Raw genomic sequence first — 18,384 nt, forward strand, 5'->3', positions numbered from 1 at the left:
TGTGTATTAAACTCTAATTCTCGTTATCTGAACAAGACCTATTACATGACAGACGCTCAGAGTATGCAATTAAAGCATAGTCGGTCCATTCTTCAAGCTCTACAGGAAGGACCGCTCTGATACCATAATATAACACCCTCACTACCAGAATGTCACGCTTCCGGCTGCGCCACTCTGATAGCAAGAAGTATTACGACTAATTTATATACTTAATATTAAAATAGAAGCCTGTGACTTGACACCGTATTGCTGACTTCTTTGAAAACCGAAAATAAAATGAGTTTGAGGAAAAGTTGAATTATGAGTTTGAAGAGATTTGAGAAATAAAAAGTGACTTATGGCTTGAATAATGATTGGTTTGATATGAATTGTTAATGAAATGTGGAAAATGATGATGGATGAATGATTATGAATAAATATATGTGGCTTCAGCACTTTTATCTGAGATATGAATTTCCCTGGGTAAAGTACCGTGGCTTGCCACCACGTGTTCCAGGTTGAATCTCGATACTCTGTCGACCCTACGTCGTAAGGGTGACCGGGCACGTATAAATTCACGGGTATAGATAGCCCCCAGTGAGTGATTTGAATGATGTATGAATGTAAAATCTATGCATAGACTCATGGGGATGCGCGAAGGGGGACAGTCTAAAGTTTTCGAACTTGTCGGGTTAGCTGGATAACCGATAGATGAGCTCGTTAGCCATAGGACATGCATGCATCATATGCATTTGTATGCATTGCTTGGGTTTGAATTTGTTTTGTTTTGCCTAATTGTTAAACTGTTCTTAACTGTTACCTAAACTATTTGCTGTAACTGCTACCTAAATTTGTGCTTTCCTTGTCTGTTTTGCTTGTGTTTGTCCTGGTGTGCTACTTTTGAGAATGAACTTTGGTGCTGAATTGATGATTGTGTTGATTGATTGCGTAGTTGGTTTCTGATTAAGATTTTCTTATAAGAAAAGAAAGGTTTTGGATTTCAGAAAGATTAAATCTTGTTTCTTTGAAAAGGTTTTTGAATGATTAGCTATTGGTTTTTAAAAGATTCACAGGACAATGATAACCACTGAGCTTGAAAATAGTTTTCTTATTAAGTAATCTTCTTATGACAATTCTTATTAAGTAATCTTCTTATGACAATTTTCAGGAACCGGATGAAGAAGCATTAAGAAGAGTTATAATGCGTTTGGTTTATATGTTGTTATATTAATTAGATTATTTTCTTCCCTCGTCTTTGTTATTACAATTTTGTAAGAGGGATATGAGTTGTATGTTATATATATATATATATATATATATATATGAATCTATGACTGCTTGTTTTTTTTAGATAAAGTATTTATTTTCAGTTTTTAAAGAAGTCAGCGATACGGTGTCGAGTCACAAGCTTCTATTTTAATATTAAGGATATAAATTAGTCGTAATACTTCTTGCTATCAGAATGGCGCAGTCGAAAGTGTGCACGTGACATTCTGGTAGTGAGGGTGTTACATGTTTTCATCTAAAACAACTGTGTAGAGATGCATGAAAGTATTTTGATGGTAGAATTTAAATATTAATGCATTCACATATTTAATTAATAAAATTAGATGCTTCAGATGTTATATATATTCTCATAATTATTGAGAAGATTACTAATTTGGAAGCGCATTAAATATTTGACCATGAATATTGACTTTATTTTACATATTATCAATGAAATAGAATATTATTTAAAGGACAATAAAAAATCAGTTTAAATGGTCTAAAATTATTTTATTTAATATTTTATTAATTATTATTAGAATAATTATATAATTTTAGATATAATAAATATGTAATTATAATTTTTTTTATAAAATTATTAAGGTCATGCTATATAAAGTAATTATAATAAATTATAAAAAAAATCTCTAAACAGCATCTCATAATTATTTTGAAAAACAATGAGACTCTTAATAATAATAATTTTTTTTAATTTTAGATCTTTAATTCCGTGAAATTATTTAGTCCTTTTATAAATATTTTTTTCTGGACTTAACAGAGCATACCTTTTCACTGTTAATTGTTAACAAAGAATATTAATTCATTAACGAAAGGACAAATGCAATTAATTTTAAATTTTTTATAGATTAATTTGATTAAAAAATTATTTAAAAATGAATTCGACGAATAAGCTACTTTTTAGTGATTAATTTTACCATTAATCCTCTAAATTAAATAAATAGCGTGTCGATTGTAAAATGGTTGAAATCTATTCACAAAATACATTTATTACAAATTTATTTCTTCCAGAAGCATAGATAATTTACATTGCATGTTACGAGTATGTTTTTTTCCTTATCATTTTAATTTCATTTTTATATTCACGTTTCTTTTAATGTTCAAATCTTTGTCCGATCCAGCCATATGTAATTTTTTTATTTTTGAAAAAAAGGAAAAAAAATACATCCTTATTAATACTTCGGAATTCTGCATAGTTTAATTTTTGTTTGGAATAAATCTACTTGTCTAACTTTGGAATAAATAGTTGATAGATATAGTTGGATTCGATTATTATTCCCATCGACATATCCCTATTGATTCTTGTGCTATTTTTTTTTTTAGTGTATTTCTTTAATTGATACCCATCATAAGATGTATGTCTAATTATTCACCTAGACATTAGATCTTTTTCTTTATAATAGATTAGACAATTTTGCACAACTTCCAATTTTTAATATTATATGTAAAATTTATTCACGCTATACATTTACGTATACAATATTTAAAGATTTTCATTATTCACTATTTGATATTTATATATAAAAAATAATATTTGGAATATGTTCCAATTTTAAATTTTTTTAGAAAATTTTTATTAGTTTGATCTTTCAGGATGTAATTTTAATAAAAGAGTCTTTGATAATATTTGATAATTTACCTTTAAATTTTAGATCCATTCAAATTTTAAAGTGATCAGTATTTTGAAATTTATAAGAGTAATTAGTACATATTGGGTATATGAAGATAGTTTCAAAAAACGATTAGATTATTTTCTTTAGAAAGATATATATTTGTCTCTATATTTGGTTGTATAGGGTTAATGACAATAATATTTTCTCAAAATACAATGAAACAAATAAATTTCTTAATTAAGAATAATAAAAAAAATTTAAATTTCTTGAACAAGAAAATTAAAAGCACACTTTTTATTTTCTTTTGTTGCACACTTCAAAACAATTGGTTAGTATTCATATATTATGGGTAGTAATCAAAGGATTTGGATCCTCTAAAGTTTGAATTTTACTTTAGAGAGTAAAGTGTGATCTCTCACCATTGATTTTATAGGTGGGACCAATAATAAATATGAAAGAGAAACTATTCAAGGGTAAAAGATCACACTTTACTCTCTAAAGTAAAATTCAAACTTTAAAAGATCCAAATCCATAATCAAAAGTCACATAATTATTTAATGGTTATTACTTTTTCAACGAATTTCAAATTTAACAAGCATGGCTTATCAATGTACATGTTGTTTCATTTATGAAATACACTCAAAGGATATTTTTTTTGTCAAACAATACAATGGTTCAACACATAAAGTATTACCGTTATTATTGATACCATGCTAAACGGTTAATAACTGTTAATTACTTTATTATTATTAAAAATAATATTAATAATAATATTATTATAAATTTATAAATACTCTTTAATTCCCATTATTTACAAAATTTAAATATTATACAAGTATATACATAAAAAATGTGTCATTGAGATTAAATATTATTTTAGTGTAAATTTTAGAATTCTAACGAAATAATAGATGTCTAATCGATTAAATCTATACTCCATAGTATATGATTATAATTTAATTAAGTTCAACCAATTTAAAAAAAATTAATTTTGTTATGTCTTTTATTTGATTTAATTATGTATGCAATAAAATGTAAAATGGTCTTTGTGCTTCTATCTATTTCTTTTTGGTTTTCTACGGTATCCCACAATCCGACAGGGCAAGGACTAATCTGTCGCGGTACTGAACTCCATTTAAGAGTTTGTCGCTGGCCAATGTGTATAAGGCGCGATTCGAACCCCCGACACTCTATCTATTTCTTTTATTAATAGTTAGAATAGAAATAATATTCTCACATATTCTTGGACACTTCTCTGTTTAATTTGATGATAAAAAAGTATATGTTAATATCGAAAATAAAAAAAATTGTAAAAAATACAAAAATGATAAATTTTGATACAAAAATCTATTAAAAATATAAATAATTATGTATCTTCTCTTGTTAATTTAAATTTTTAGAATAAATGTGATTTTATGATAACACCAAATTTAAAAGAGGCATTCATTACATATAAAAAATACAAGTAGAAAATAGGAAAAGTTTCAAATTTAATACACTATTATAACATACATTAGATCTCACTTTTTACTTGTCTTTAACTAAAAAATATAAAATGACATTTTTTTCAATTTAATACACTATATCATTGTATATACATCAATTGGATCTCATTTGCTAATGTTCAAATAGCACATTAGTTCCAGAAAATTTATATAACCGAAGAACTTCACTTCGAATCAATAAGATGTATCAAAATTAGATCTCATTTATTTTTACTTGAGCTCACTATAACATTTAAGGATAACATAAAATCCTAAAAACTATGGTGGAACTTGTCAGAAAAAATATTAAAATAATCTCCTGCAATATCATCACCCAACAATGCAGAGATTTGTTTTCATCACTGCAGTTATGAATTCCCAGAATCAGTTATTATTAAAAATATATAGCAACAATAAAAACAAAAATAATCTAATCCTTTGGTACTTTATTGACTTGATATGATGATCAATTTAAAGATCATTATAGTTGAAAGTTGTATATGTAGGTAAGGCAGTGAATGACCATAGGAACAAACATCTAACATGGTGATCAATATTTTTTCATATGAACCCTTGATGATAATCTCCTGGAACGGTTTGTATTTATATATGCATTTCATATCAAACATATTGTGTTTTCATCTAAAACAATTGTGTAGAGATACATGAACGTATATTGATGGTAAGATTTAAATATTAATGCATTCACATATTAAATTAATAAAATTAGATGCTTCTGATATTATATATATTCTCATAATTATTGAGAAGATTACTAATTTGGAAGCGCATCAAATATTTGACCATGAATATTGACTTCATTTTACATATTATTATCAATGAAATAGAATATTATTTAAAAGACAATAAAAAATCAATTTAAAGTCTAAAATTATTTTATTTAATATTTTATTAATTATTATTAGAATGATTGTATAATTTTTGATATAATAAATATGTAATTATAAAATTATTTTTATAAAATTATTAAGGTTATGTTATATAAAATAATTATAATAAATTATTAAAAAAAACTCTAAACAGTATCTTATAATTATTTTGAAAGACAATGAGACTCCTAATAATAATAAATTCTTTTTTTTTTTTATCTTTAACTCTGTGAGATTGTTTAGTCTTTCTATAAATGATCTTTTTTTAGGCTTAACAGAACATACCTATGTGGCATAATAAACTACTGATATGTCTGTTAAGTACCAGTTTAGATTAATAGATTTTTTTTAAAATTTTATTGTCTTTTGAGATAATTATATCAGTGATATTTAGAATTTTTTATTTTTTTATATTTTCATATATATATATATTGATTAAATTTATTGTGTAAGAATTGAAAAATATTACTTATTTTTTAATTTTTTATTTATAAAAATTAAATAGAAGATATATCATTTTAATCTTTTCACTCTAATTTAAAAAAATTATTAGCATATTATATTATTAGAATTATGTTAAGTCTTAAGTATATTCAATTTAAATTGAATATCATAATTCACATAAAACTCATTTATTATTAACTATTATATTGATTGAATTATTAAAATAAGTGTATATTCTATTTTATAATAAATAATAAAAAAATTGACATAAAGTTTATCTAAAATTGATATAATAAATAAGAATATAAATAATTAATTTATCATATAATTTCCATTTTCATAAAAGTATAAAACGTCATAAATACTTATGTGATTCTAGAATATATTTTATGTGTGTTGTAAAAGCTTATTTTTATTTAAATTTTAACTATGTGTAAGATTGGTAAAATGTATAATTATTTCATTTGTTAAAAATGTACCATACAGATCTATTGTGCAATAATATATGATAGAGAAATAATTTAGAGTGAATATTCATTATGATTCCGACAATTTTTTCGAAGAATTACTAGAGTTTTAATAAAAAAATTTCATTCCTTGATTTTTAATTTTATGAATTTGGTTAGTCTTTTTGTCAATGATTTCTTTTTAGAATTAATGGAGCATACTTACGTAATATGTTAAATTACTGATCTTTTTATTAGTTGCTAGCTTGATAGATTTTTTTTATTAAAAGCCTCGTTATCTTTTGAATAATTGACATAGAACGTTTAATTTTTTTATTTTTTGTTATACTTTTCATATATTAAATTTATTGTATAAGAATTAAAAAATATTAGTAATAATTATTAAATTTTTTAATTATAAAAATTACATAAAAGATATATATTAATGAAAATAATATTATTAGTTGTTATCAGTCTTATCTATTTGTTATTAATTATTTTAAATATTAAACTTTGAATCCTTAATGTTATATATTCCTAGTTCCTTGACATATCATTGTCTCTGGATATATTTTCTTACAAACAAGAATTCCATGTTCCTTTTCAATTTGGACCAAAAATATTAGCAGAATACCAACTATTCTGATTAGATTAGAATTGGAAAAAATAATGAAAATTGAATAAATAATTTATGATAAGTTGTTATGCATCAAAAACTCTGTACAAAAAATAAAAGGAAAAGCAAACAAACAAAATATAAAGAAAATTAAATCACCAAAGAAAATATAGACAAAATGCTGTATAGTCTAAGCAATTGAAAAAAAATTGAAATTAACATAGTATTAAATAAGGAAAAAGTATGAAAAAATGCCTCCAACATTTTAAAGAAATTTTTAATTTTGCTCTCAAAACTTTAAACCGTTTTAATTACTTTTGTCTTCGACATTTTCAAACAATTTCAATTTTTCCCATCCTTTTATTAAAACCTTTAATGTTTTTAACAATCATTAGTTGAAACTTCTAACAAACTTGACGTTTTTGTTACCTATATATTTCTACTTTTATTATATATAATGAAGATTTAAAGAGGTTTGCTGTTTGATTATTTTTATCAATTTAATTTTTTAATCTATCTTTTGAAAATTTTTTTGTCGTTTTCATCTTTTATAGTTATTTTTATCAGCTCTTTTTGGATAGTTTCTCTAAGTTTTTATTTTTTTTTTATTTTTTGTGATTTATTCTTTCAAGAATGATATATTTTCAAGCCAAGTTGAGCCAAGTTCCAAAAAAGGCACCGAACCAAAATATGAATATGATTTTTTCTAAAAAGAAATTTTAAACCCTGAGTTTTTGGGTCTACTCAAGTCAATAACCCTCCTAACTATACTCTTGCATGAAATTGATTTCTTAAAAAAAAATTATTGTGTAGCTTGATGCTTCAAATTTTTTAAAATGGTCTTACTAATAAATGTCTTGAAATACTAATTAAGAATATCATTTTTTAAAATACAAAGTAAAAAATAATTTTTAAAATTCTTATTCTTAACCAGTGTTCTTCTTTAGCAAAATTCTTTCTTAAAATTGTACTATTGTTGTTGTTTTGAATTGTTAAAAAGTTTAATGAAACGCTTGATTCGTACATTTAAAATTTCTAGAGTAAGGTACCCATTACTAAAAATTAAAAATTAGCGATCGATTTAGTGACTAATCTTTTTTGGTATAAAAAAGATCAATTGATCACTATTAGCAACTGATGTTGTTGGTTGCTAAAATCGGTCTCGTTATTCTAATATTTTTTTGTAATGATCAATATGGTCCCTGTCCATTTGTTCGAATGACAACACAATATTTGACTAAAAAATAATCCATTTTGACCATTGACCTTGTCCTCTGTTTGCCAATGAGGTCTTTTTGTTTTTTTGCTATCAAGGAGTAACGAAACTTGCTAATGTGTCTCGTTAAGCTACTGAGGTAGAATGTTAAGGTAATGAGGTACATGTTAGATGTCCACGTGCATGGCTTGTTAGAAAGGACAGAGACCTATTTGTCCTATTCCACGTGAGCACGAACAATGTCATTTTGTTGCTCCCAGAAGATGTTATTAGATGATTCTAGTAGTCTCTCTCCTCTTGTTTCATGTTTGAAACCATAAACCTCCTTGAGTAGTAGCAGAGAGCATGGGAGCAAAAGAGATGGGATGAACGATAAAATAGTATAATTTAATTATGATTCAGATTACCACTTCTAATTGGGGAGCAGACCATAAAAATGACATTTCATCCTCTTATGCTACTAGAGTCCCTTCATTTAGAATTGATTTAGGTAGTTTTTTTATTTGCCTACAATTATAAATAACATACAATTCATATATAAACAATGACAAGATTATGAACACAACTTTAAGAGATATAACCATGAACTTGCTTATACCACCGGATCCATGGTAGTTATTATAGAATTGGTGTTCTGACTATTTTTCTCTATTCTCTGAACCTGTATAAATAATTATCAATTAAACACTTGAATATTTTATTTACAAAGAATTAAATTCCTCATCAAAATATAAAGTGACACTTAAACTCCCAACCTTTTGATATATAGGACAAATGGAACCCAAAAGTGCTTATTATATCTGTATGGTGTTGGTAGAGCCCATTGATATGTAACATTTTCTTTGCTAGCTCTTCTTTCTTTTTGGTCATAGACTTTTAATTAGGATCTTTATGGGATTTGGAGCAAGTCTTGTAGTAACAGTCTTTTTGGCTATATTTGTTACAGGTGACTTCAAATGTCTTATTGACTTTGTTAGAATGCATCTCTCCATCAACAGTGTTTTACTTCTGGCAAATTTACAGTACGATCAAAATATGTATAAAATTCATCAACACTCTTACTGTTAAAATAATCTGATAGTAATAATAGAAAAGTTCAACAAAATTGACAAACAATTACCATCGAATTTTATCACAGGTAATTTTTACACCAACTAATTATTTCACACCATTTATTATCTCATATTGTTTCCTCTCTAAATTCAAAGGTAATAACCTAAATTGCCCTAACTAACGTAAATTAATATAATTAACCTAAATTTAATTCATTTAAAAAATAAAGTCACCTAATTCTCCTAGTTAACCTAATTTCAAAACTAAAGTAACCGAATCTCTAAATTAATTAAACTGTAACTAACCAATTAAGATAAATTAACTTATTAAACTTAAATTATATTAATTACCCTAAATTTTTTAAAATCCTAAAAATTACATGATCTAAAGTAAACAGAACTTTATCAAATTAAAAAATCATAACCCTAATTTATGTATAATTATTCTAAACATAAAATAACTATAAACTTACATGTTAACTTAAAATGTAATTAAAAATAAAAAGTAAAATTAAAATTAAAATTTAGCCTAACCTAGAGGCTAGTGGGGACAACAATGGAGATAGTTGTAACTATAGAAAGGATTTAGAATTTTCAAAAAAGGAAAGAGAAGAAGGAGAAGGAGGAAGACGACAAATCTAGAAAATGGAAGAGGACAGTGAAATGGTGGTGATGACAGCTTCAATGTGGTAGTGGCAGCCACTCTAAGGAAAGAAAGAGTGCCGAAAGAATGGAGATTAGGGTCGGTATGTAGTGGAGGCAGGCATAATGTGACTTGTTATGGTGTGGTTAGGACATTGAAATACCGAGGGCTCTGCGGTGGCGGCCGGATGAAAGTTGTTGATGGAGGTGGTATATAATAATTCGAGTTTTTGAAAATTAAATAATGAGTTATTCATAATTTATTATTTTATTAAAAAAAATATTTTTTTAAAAATAATTAAATTAAATTTTATGATATTTTGAGTTTCAAATTTATTAAAATTTTTAAATAAATTTTATTATAATAAAATATTTTGAAAAAGATAAAAATTATTATTATTATTATTAAGTTTGATAAGGAAATAAGGGAAAGGGATTCATTCATTTGGTTGAAGCCAATATAGAAGCAAAAGAAAGAAAGCGCAACGTTGGCTTAATATATATATATATATATATATATATATATATATATATATATATGTTTATATATATATATATATATAAACATAAACGTGACACATAACTCCTTTTCTAACAAATCAACCATTTCATTTCATTAGTTAATCTTATCATTCTTCATTTCCTTTTATTGTGCCCGAATCATTAAAGAAAAGAAAAGAAAAGAAACGTGGATCAAACTATAACCATGAAACCTCGTTATTAGTTGGGATAAGTACGATTTTGGTCCCTAAAGTTTAGCGTCAGAATCGATTTCGTCCCTCTTCTAATTTTGAATTTAAAATTGTCCTTAATGTTTTTTTTTTGTATTAAATTCGTCCTTTTTAATAAAATTTTTAATTTAATTCCTAAACTACCCCTATTTTAATAAAAAAATAAAATTTTAAAATAATAAAATAAAACACGCGTGGGGGGTGGGGGAGGGGGAAAGGACGCGGGGGTGGGGGGAAGGGGAGAGGGGGAGGGGGAGGGGGAAGGGGAGAGGGGAGGGGGGAGGGTGACCGCCGCCGCCTCGCGAGCCTCGCCCGCCTCGTGATACGTAAAAAATTAAGAATTCACGTATAACCGGCAAGTATACCGGATCGTATCAAGTAATAAAACTCACTAAGAGTGAGGTCGATCCCACGGAAATTGGTAGATTAATCAATTTTAGTTAAATGGTATATTTAGTCAAACAAACATGGGTTTTTCATGAGATTTGATTTTTGAATGCAAGTGCAGAAAATTAAATGACAAGAAGCATTAAGAAGAGTTATAATGCGTTTGGTTTATATGTTGTTGTATTAATTAGATTATTTTCTTCCCTCGTCTTTGTTATTACAATTTTGTAAGAGGGATATGAGTTGTATGTTATATATATATATATACGAATCTATGACTGCTTGTTTTTTTTAGATAAAGTATTTATTTTCAGTTTTTAAAGAAGTCAGCGATACGGTGTCGAGTCACAAGCTTCTATTTTAATATTAAGGATATAAATTAGTCGTAATACTTTTTACTATCAGAATGGCGCAGCCGAAAATGTGCACGTGACATTCTGGTAGTGAGGGTGTTACATGTTTTCATCTAAAACAACTGTGTAGAGATGCATGAAAGTATTTTGATGGTAGAATTTAAATATTAATGCATTCACATATTTAATTAATAAAATTAGATGCTTCAGATGTTATATATATTCTCATAATTATTGAGAAGATTACTAAATATTTTGGAAGCGCATTAAATATTTGACCATGAATATTGACTTCATTTTACATATTATCAATGAAATAGAATATTATTTAAAGGATAATAAAAAATCAGTTTAAATGGTCTAAACTTATTTTATTTAATATTTTATTAATTATTATTAGAATAATTATATAATTTTAGATATAATAAATATGTAATTATAATTTTTTTTATAAAATTATTAAGGTTATGCTATATAAAATAATTATAATAAATTATAAAAAAACCTCTAAACAGCATCTCATAATTATTTTGAAAGACAATGAGACTCTTAATAATAATAATTTTTTTTAATTTTAGATCTTTAATTCCGTGAAATTATTTAGTCCTTTTAGAAATGATTTTTTTCTGGACTTAACAGAGCATACCTTTTCACTGTTAATTGTTAACAGAGAATATTAATTCATTAACGAAAGGACAAATGCAATTAATTTTAAATTTTTTATAGATTAATTTGATTAAAAAATTATTTAAAAATGAATTCGACGAATAAGCTACTTTTTAGTGATTAATTTTACCATTAATCCTATAAATTAAATAAATATCGTATCGATTGTAAAATGGTTGAGATCTATTCACAAAATACATTTATTACAAATTTATTTCTTCCAGAAGCATAGATAATTTACATTGCATGTTACGAGTATGTTTTTTTCCTTATCATTTTAATTTCATTTTTATATTCACGTTTCTTTTAATGTTCAAATCTTTGTCCGATCCAGCCATATGTAATTTTTTTATTTTTGAAAAAAGGAAAAAAAATACATCCTTATTAATACTTCGGAATTCTGGATAGTTTAATTTTTGTTTGGAATAAATCTACTTGTCTAACTTTGGAATAAATAGTTGATAGATATAGTTGGATTCGATTATTATTCCCATCAACATATCCCTATTGATTCTTGTGCTATTTTTTTTAGTGTATTTCTTTAATTGATACCCATCATAAGATGTATGTCTAATTATTCACCTAGACATTAGATCTTTTTCTTTATAATAGATTAGACAATTTTGCACAACTTCCAATTTTTGATATTATATGTAAAATTTATTCACGCTATACATTTATGTATACAATATTTAAAGATTTTCATTATTCACTATTTGATATTTATATATAAAAAATAATATTTGGAATATGTTCCAATTTTAAATTTTTTTAGAAAATTTTTATTAGTTTGATCTTTCAGGATGTAATTTTAACAAAAGAGTCTTTGATAATATTTGATAATTTACCTTTAAATTTTAGATCCATTCAAATTTTAAAGTGATCAGTATTTTGAAATTTATAAGAGTAATTAGTACATATTGGGTATATGAAGATAGTTTCAAAAAACGATTAGATTATTTTCTTTAGAAAGATATATATTTGTCTCTATATTTGGTTGTATAGAGTTAATGACAATAATATTTTCTCAAAATACAATGAAACAAATAAATTTCTTAATTAAGAATAATAAAAAAAATTTAAATTTCTTGAACAAGAAAATTAAAAGCACACTTTTTATTTTCTTTTGTTGCACACTTCAAAACAATTGATTAGTATTCATATATTATGGGTAGTAATCAAAGGATTTGGATCCTCTAAAGTTTGAATTTCACTTTAGAGAGTAAGTGTGATCTCTCACCATTGATTTCATAGGTGGGACCAATAATAAATATGAAAGAGAAACTATTCAAGAGTAAAAGATCACACTTTACTCTCTAAAGTAAAATTCAAACTTTAAAGGATCCAAATCCATAATCAAAAGTCACATAATTATTTAATGGTTATTACTTTTTCAACGAATTTCAAATTTAACAAGCATGGCTTATCAATGTACATGTTGTTTCATTTATGAAATACACTCAAAGGATATTTTTTTTGTCAAACAATACAATGGTTCAACACATAAAGTATTACCGTTATTATTGATACCATGCTAAACGGTTAATAACTGTTAATTACTTTATTATTATTAAAAATAATATTAATAATAATATTATTATAAATTTATAAATACTCTTTAATTCCCATTATTTACAAAATTTAAATATTATACAAGTATATACATAAAAAATATGTCATTGAGATTAAATATTATTTTAGTGTAAATTTTAGAATTCTAACGAAATAATAGATGTCTAATCGATTAAATCTATACTCCATAGTATATGATTATAATTTAATTAAGTTCAACCAATTTAAAAAAATTAATTTTGTTATGTCTTTTATTTGATTTAATTATGTATGCAATAAAATGTAAAATGGTCTTTGTGCTTCTATCTATTTCTTTTTGATTTTCCACGGTATCCCACAACCCGACAGGGCAAGGACTAATCTGTCGCGGTACTGAACTCTATTTAAGAGTTTGTCGCTGGCCAATGTGTATAAGGCGCGATTCGAACCCCCGACACTCTATCTATTTCTTTTATTAATAGTTAGAATAGAAATAATATTCTCACATATTCTTGGACACTTCTCTGTTTAATTTGATGATAAAAAAGTATATGTTAATATCGAAAATAAAAAAAATTGTAAAAAATACAAAAATGATAAATTTTGATACAAAAATCTATTAAAAATATAAATAATTATGTATCTTCTCTTGTTAATTTAAATTTTTAGAATAAATGTGATTTTATGATAACACCAAATTTAAAAGAGGCATTCATTACATATAAAAAATACAAGTAGAAAATAGGAAAAGTTTCAAATTTAATACACTATTATAACATACATTAGATCTCACTTTTTACTTGTCTTTAACTAAAAAATATAAAATGACATTTTTTTCAATTTAATACACTATATCATTGTATATACATCAATTGGATCTCATTTGCTAATGTTCAAATAGCACATTAGTTCTAGAAAATTTATATAACCGAAGAACTTCACTTCGAATCAATAAGATGTATCAAAATTAGATCTCATTTATTTTTACTTGAGCTCACTATAACATTTAAGGACAACATAAAATCCTAAAAACTATGGTGGAGCTTGTCAGAAAAAAATATTAAAATAATCTCCTGCAATATCATCACCCAACAATGCAGAGATTTGTTTTCATCACTGCAGTTATGAATTCCCAGAATCAGTTATTATTAAAAATATATAGCAACAATAAAAACAAAAATAATCTAATCCTTTGGTACTTTATTGACTTGATATGATGATCAATTTAAAGATCATTATAGTTGAAAGTTGTATATGTAGGTAAGGCAGTGAATGACGATAGGAACAAACATCTAACATGGTGATCAATATTTTTTCATATGAACCCTTGATGATAATTGTAACACCCTACCACACAAAGCTTTACGCTTAAGTCGTAAAACAGAGGTGATGTGGTATTACGACCTCTAAAATAAAATAAGTACATATAATAGCAGAAGAGTTATAATATGCTAGGAGCCTTGAAGGATAGGGAAAATAAAAATCGCGAGATAAAAGCGCAACGCTCAAGGAACGAGTTAACTTGCATGCTAAGAAAACTGTAACTGTCAAACATAAGATAACAGAAGTAGGAATAGAGTGCCAAAGATACAAAATAACAAGCTCCCAACTCAGCCTGCGAAGTCAAGACTGGCCGGAGAATATTTACACATATATACATACATATCCAAAACCCAAAAGTACATACACACAATCCTGCCTTTCCATAAACCTCTAAGAGAATAAAAAAGGACAAGTTATGCGGAGAGAAAGCTAAGTACATATATATACATCACTGTACAACAAAACTATACAACAACACTATCCAGTAACCCCTCCGCTTTAAGAGTCCATACGCCTAACGAGATGGCTCCCGACCTGCATCTGAAAAACAACAACATAGTATGGAATGAGAACCGGAGGTTCTCAGTATGGTAAAGGTGCCACACACATAATATATAAGGTCCTGGGAATGCCAAAGGCAATCCTAGAACGCCGACACTCAGATTGTAGAGCTTAAAGTATTAAACAGAAGCCATAAAAGGTGGTTTCCTAAAAATATTTAATTATAACTTAACTTAACCTTAAATCTAAGTCCTATGCTGCCATTCCTCCATACCTCCAACTCCATCATGCATTTTCACAGACAAATAAACAGATAAAGGCAAACACAAGAAGGTTACAACTACTGCAGGTAACAAATACACATTTAGCATGGCAAATACAGATAGGCACACCCAATTAGAGCACAAGCAAGTAATTCAAGTAATATGCATATGATGCATGCCTGTCCTATGGCTGATGAGGCTCATCTGTCGGTTATCCAGCCAACCCGACAAGTCTGAATTGTCCTTAGACTGTCCCCCGACGTGCATCCCCAAGAGTCTATGCATAGATTTTTCTCAAATAATCAATATTGCTCAATGGGGGTAACATTTCCGGGAATTTATATAGTGCCCGGTCACACTTGCGTCGTAGGGTCAACAGAGTATCGAGTTTTCAACCTGGTACACGTGGTGGCAAGCCACGGCACTTAATCCAGGGAATCTCGTATCTCAGATTATTCAAATTCATAAGCCATATAAATAATTCAATTATAATTCATCAACATCCACATCATTCTCAATTGCATCTCATTCATCATCATACATTAAACATATTCAATCCTTATCCTTCATTATATCACCTCCCATTCCATCCATCAATAGTTTCAATTCAAAACATAATTCATTATTTTCTAAGAATCAAACTTCAAACTTAAAACATACTCACTATCTTAATAACTCAAAATCAAACCATATAACCTTTAAATCTAAATCTCTTTTAAATAATCATCTAAATAAAATCTCTAATTTTTTATAAAATTTCGGCAGCATCTCCTCTAAAACTCGGACTTTGCCACCCTTTTCGGGTCCAAACCTGCTTTCTTTTCAATTCAACATACCCTTCCTCATCATCATAACAATCACCACAATAAATCTACTTCAAATCAACAATTAAACTCATACAATATTCAAATCCAACAACCAAAATTCAACTAAGAATCATAGTTCACAAATCCTAGGCTTTTAACACAAATACCTCAAATCAATAATTCACCAAATCGTTAGTTAATAACTAATTATCCAATAAACTTCAACCAAATATATATATTCATCGACAAATTACTAAACATTAAGCATACACCTGCATTCCAACTTATCCTATGGTCATCTAGCCTAAGTTTTCACAGAACATTATATATTAAATGCAAGAAACCTAAACCATACCTCAGCCGATTCCCACGTAACGACCAAAGCTATTTATTCAAAACCAAGACAACCCCTCAAACTCAACTAATCCGCTTCCTCCAAGTTCCAGTATTCACAATTTCAAGCTCCAATTATTTATTTTCAACCTAATACACATTCATAATACATATATACCCAATTTAATACTCAAAGCTCAAATTTAATGAAAATAAAATAGAATTATCATATCCTCACCTTACCCAAGCTTCACATAAGCAAGAGTGAATGTTTCTCTCAAGCTAATTGGATCCTAAAACATCAGAAATCAAAGAAATTCAATATTCCCACTTAAAATTCGAAAATCGGGGGAAGATGAAGCTGAGAGTGAAATAGCAAGTTACCTATAAAATTATTCCGGTAGAAATGTAGAGCTCGACGCGGTGAACGCGTGGCCGCAAACGGTGCGGCGATTGGAGCTCGGACGGAGAAGTTACGGGGATCGGAAATTTACGTTAGGGTTACGGGATATTTCTCGTTTCTCTTCTCCCTGGAAGCTGAAAGCTTCGTTGCTGCAGTAATGAGGGAGAAGACAAAGCTGGGTTCATTTAATAGGGCTGGTCCGGTTGAACCGACAGCCCGGTTCGGGTCCTGTTCAACCGGTTCGGTCCTTTCGGTCCATTCTTGGACCGTTTTCTTCAAAATTAGTGTCAAAATTCTCGTTTCGATGAGCTCTACCCTGTTTTGATATAATATTCGCATTTCTAATCCTCCTTATTAAAAAATAATTTATTAACTAATTATCTACTAATTTAACCGGGGTTTACATCCTACCCACCTAATAAAGAATTTTGCCCTCAAAATTCAAATATAGTTACCTGAAAAGAGATGTGGATAGTCCTTTCGCATATCTGATTCGAGTTCCCAGGTATGTTCCTCGATACCAGCTCGTCTCCAAGCTACTTTTACCAATGATACTTTCCTTCCTCGTAATCGTTTAACACTGGTGTCATCAATCCTCACCGGAATTACTGGGAGTGTTAGATCTTCTCTTACTTGGATTGGTTCTGGTTCTAGAACATGACTTGCATCAGGAGTATACTTCCGAAGCTGTGATACATGAAATACATCGTGCAAATTCGAAAGGTATGGCGGTAAGGCAATTCTATAAGCCACTGGTCCAATTCTCTTCAGAATCTCAAACGGTCCAATATAACGGGGATTCAGTTTCTTGGTCTTAATAGCTCTTCCCACGCCAGTGGTTGGTGTAACTTTCAGAAAGACATGTTCTCCTTCCTCAAATTCCAAAGGCTTTCGCCTCTGATCAGCATAACTTTTCTGGCGGCTCTGGGCTATAAGCATTCGATTACGAATCTTCTTTATCTGCTCAGTCGTTTCAGCTATCATCTCAGGCCCTAATAAACTCTTTTCTCCAGTTTCATACCAACACAACGGAGACTGACATTTCCTGCCATACAGAGCCTCATATGGAGCCATTCCGATGCTCGCATGATAGCTATTATTATAAGCAAACTCTATTAATGGCATATACCGGTCCCAGCTTACCGGCTGGTCCAAAACACAAGCCCTTAGCATATCCTCCAAGGTCTGAATAGTTCTTTCTGACTGACCATCTGTCTGAGGGTGATACGCAGTACTCAAGCTTAACTGAGTCCCAAATGCACGCTGAAAAGCTCCCCAGAACCTTGATGTGAAACGAGGATCCCTATCAGATATAATGGTAGAAGGCACGCCATGCAACCTGACAATATCTTTAATATACATTCGAGCCAATTCCTCCATTGTGCAACTTATTCGGATAGG

The sequence above is a fragment of the Arachis hypogaea genome, chromosome 14 (assembly GCF_003086295.3).
Source record: "Arachis hypogaea cultivar Tifrunner chromosome 14, arahy.Tifrunner.gnm2.J5K5, whole genome shotgun sequence".
In the NCBI taxonomy this organism is placed as follows: domain Eukaryota; kingdom Viridiplantae; phylum Streptophyta; class Magnoliopsida; order Fabales; family Fabaceae; genus Arachis; species Arachis hypogaea.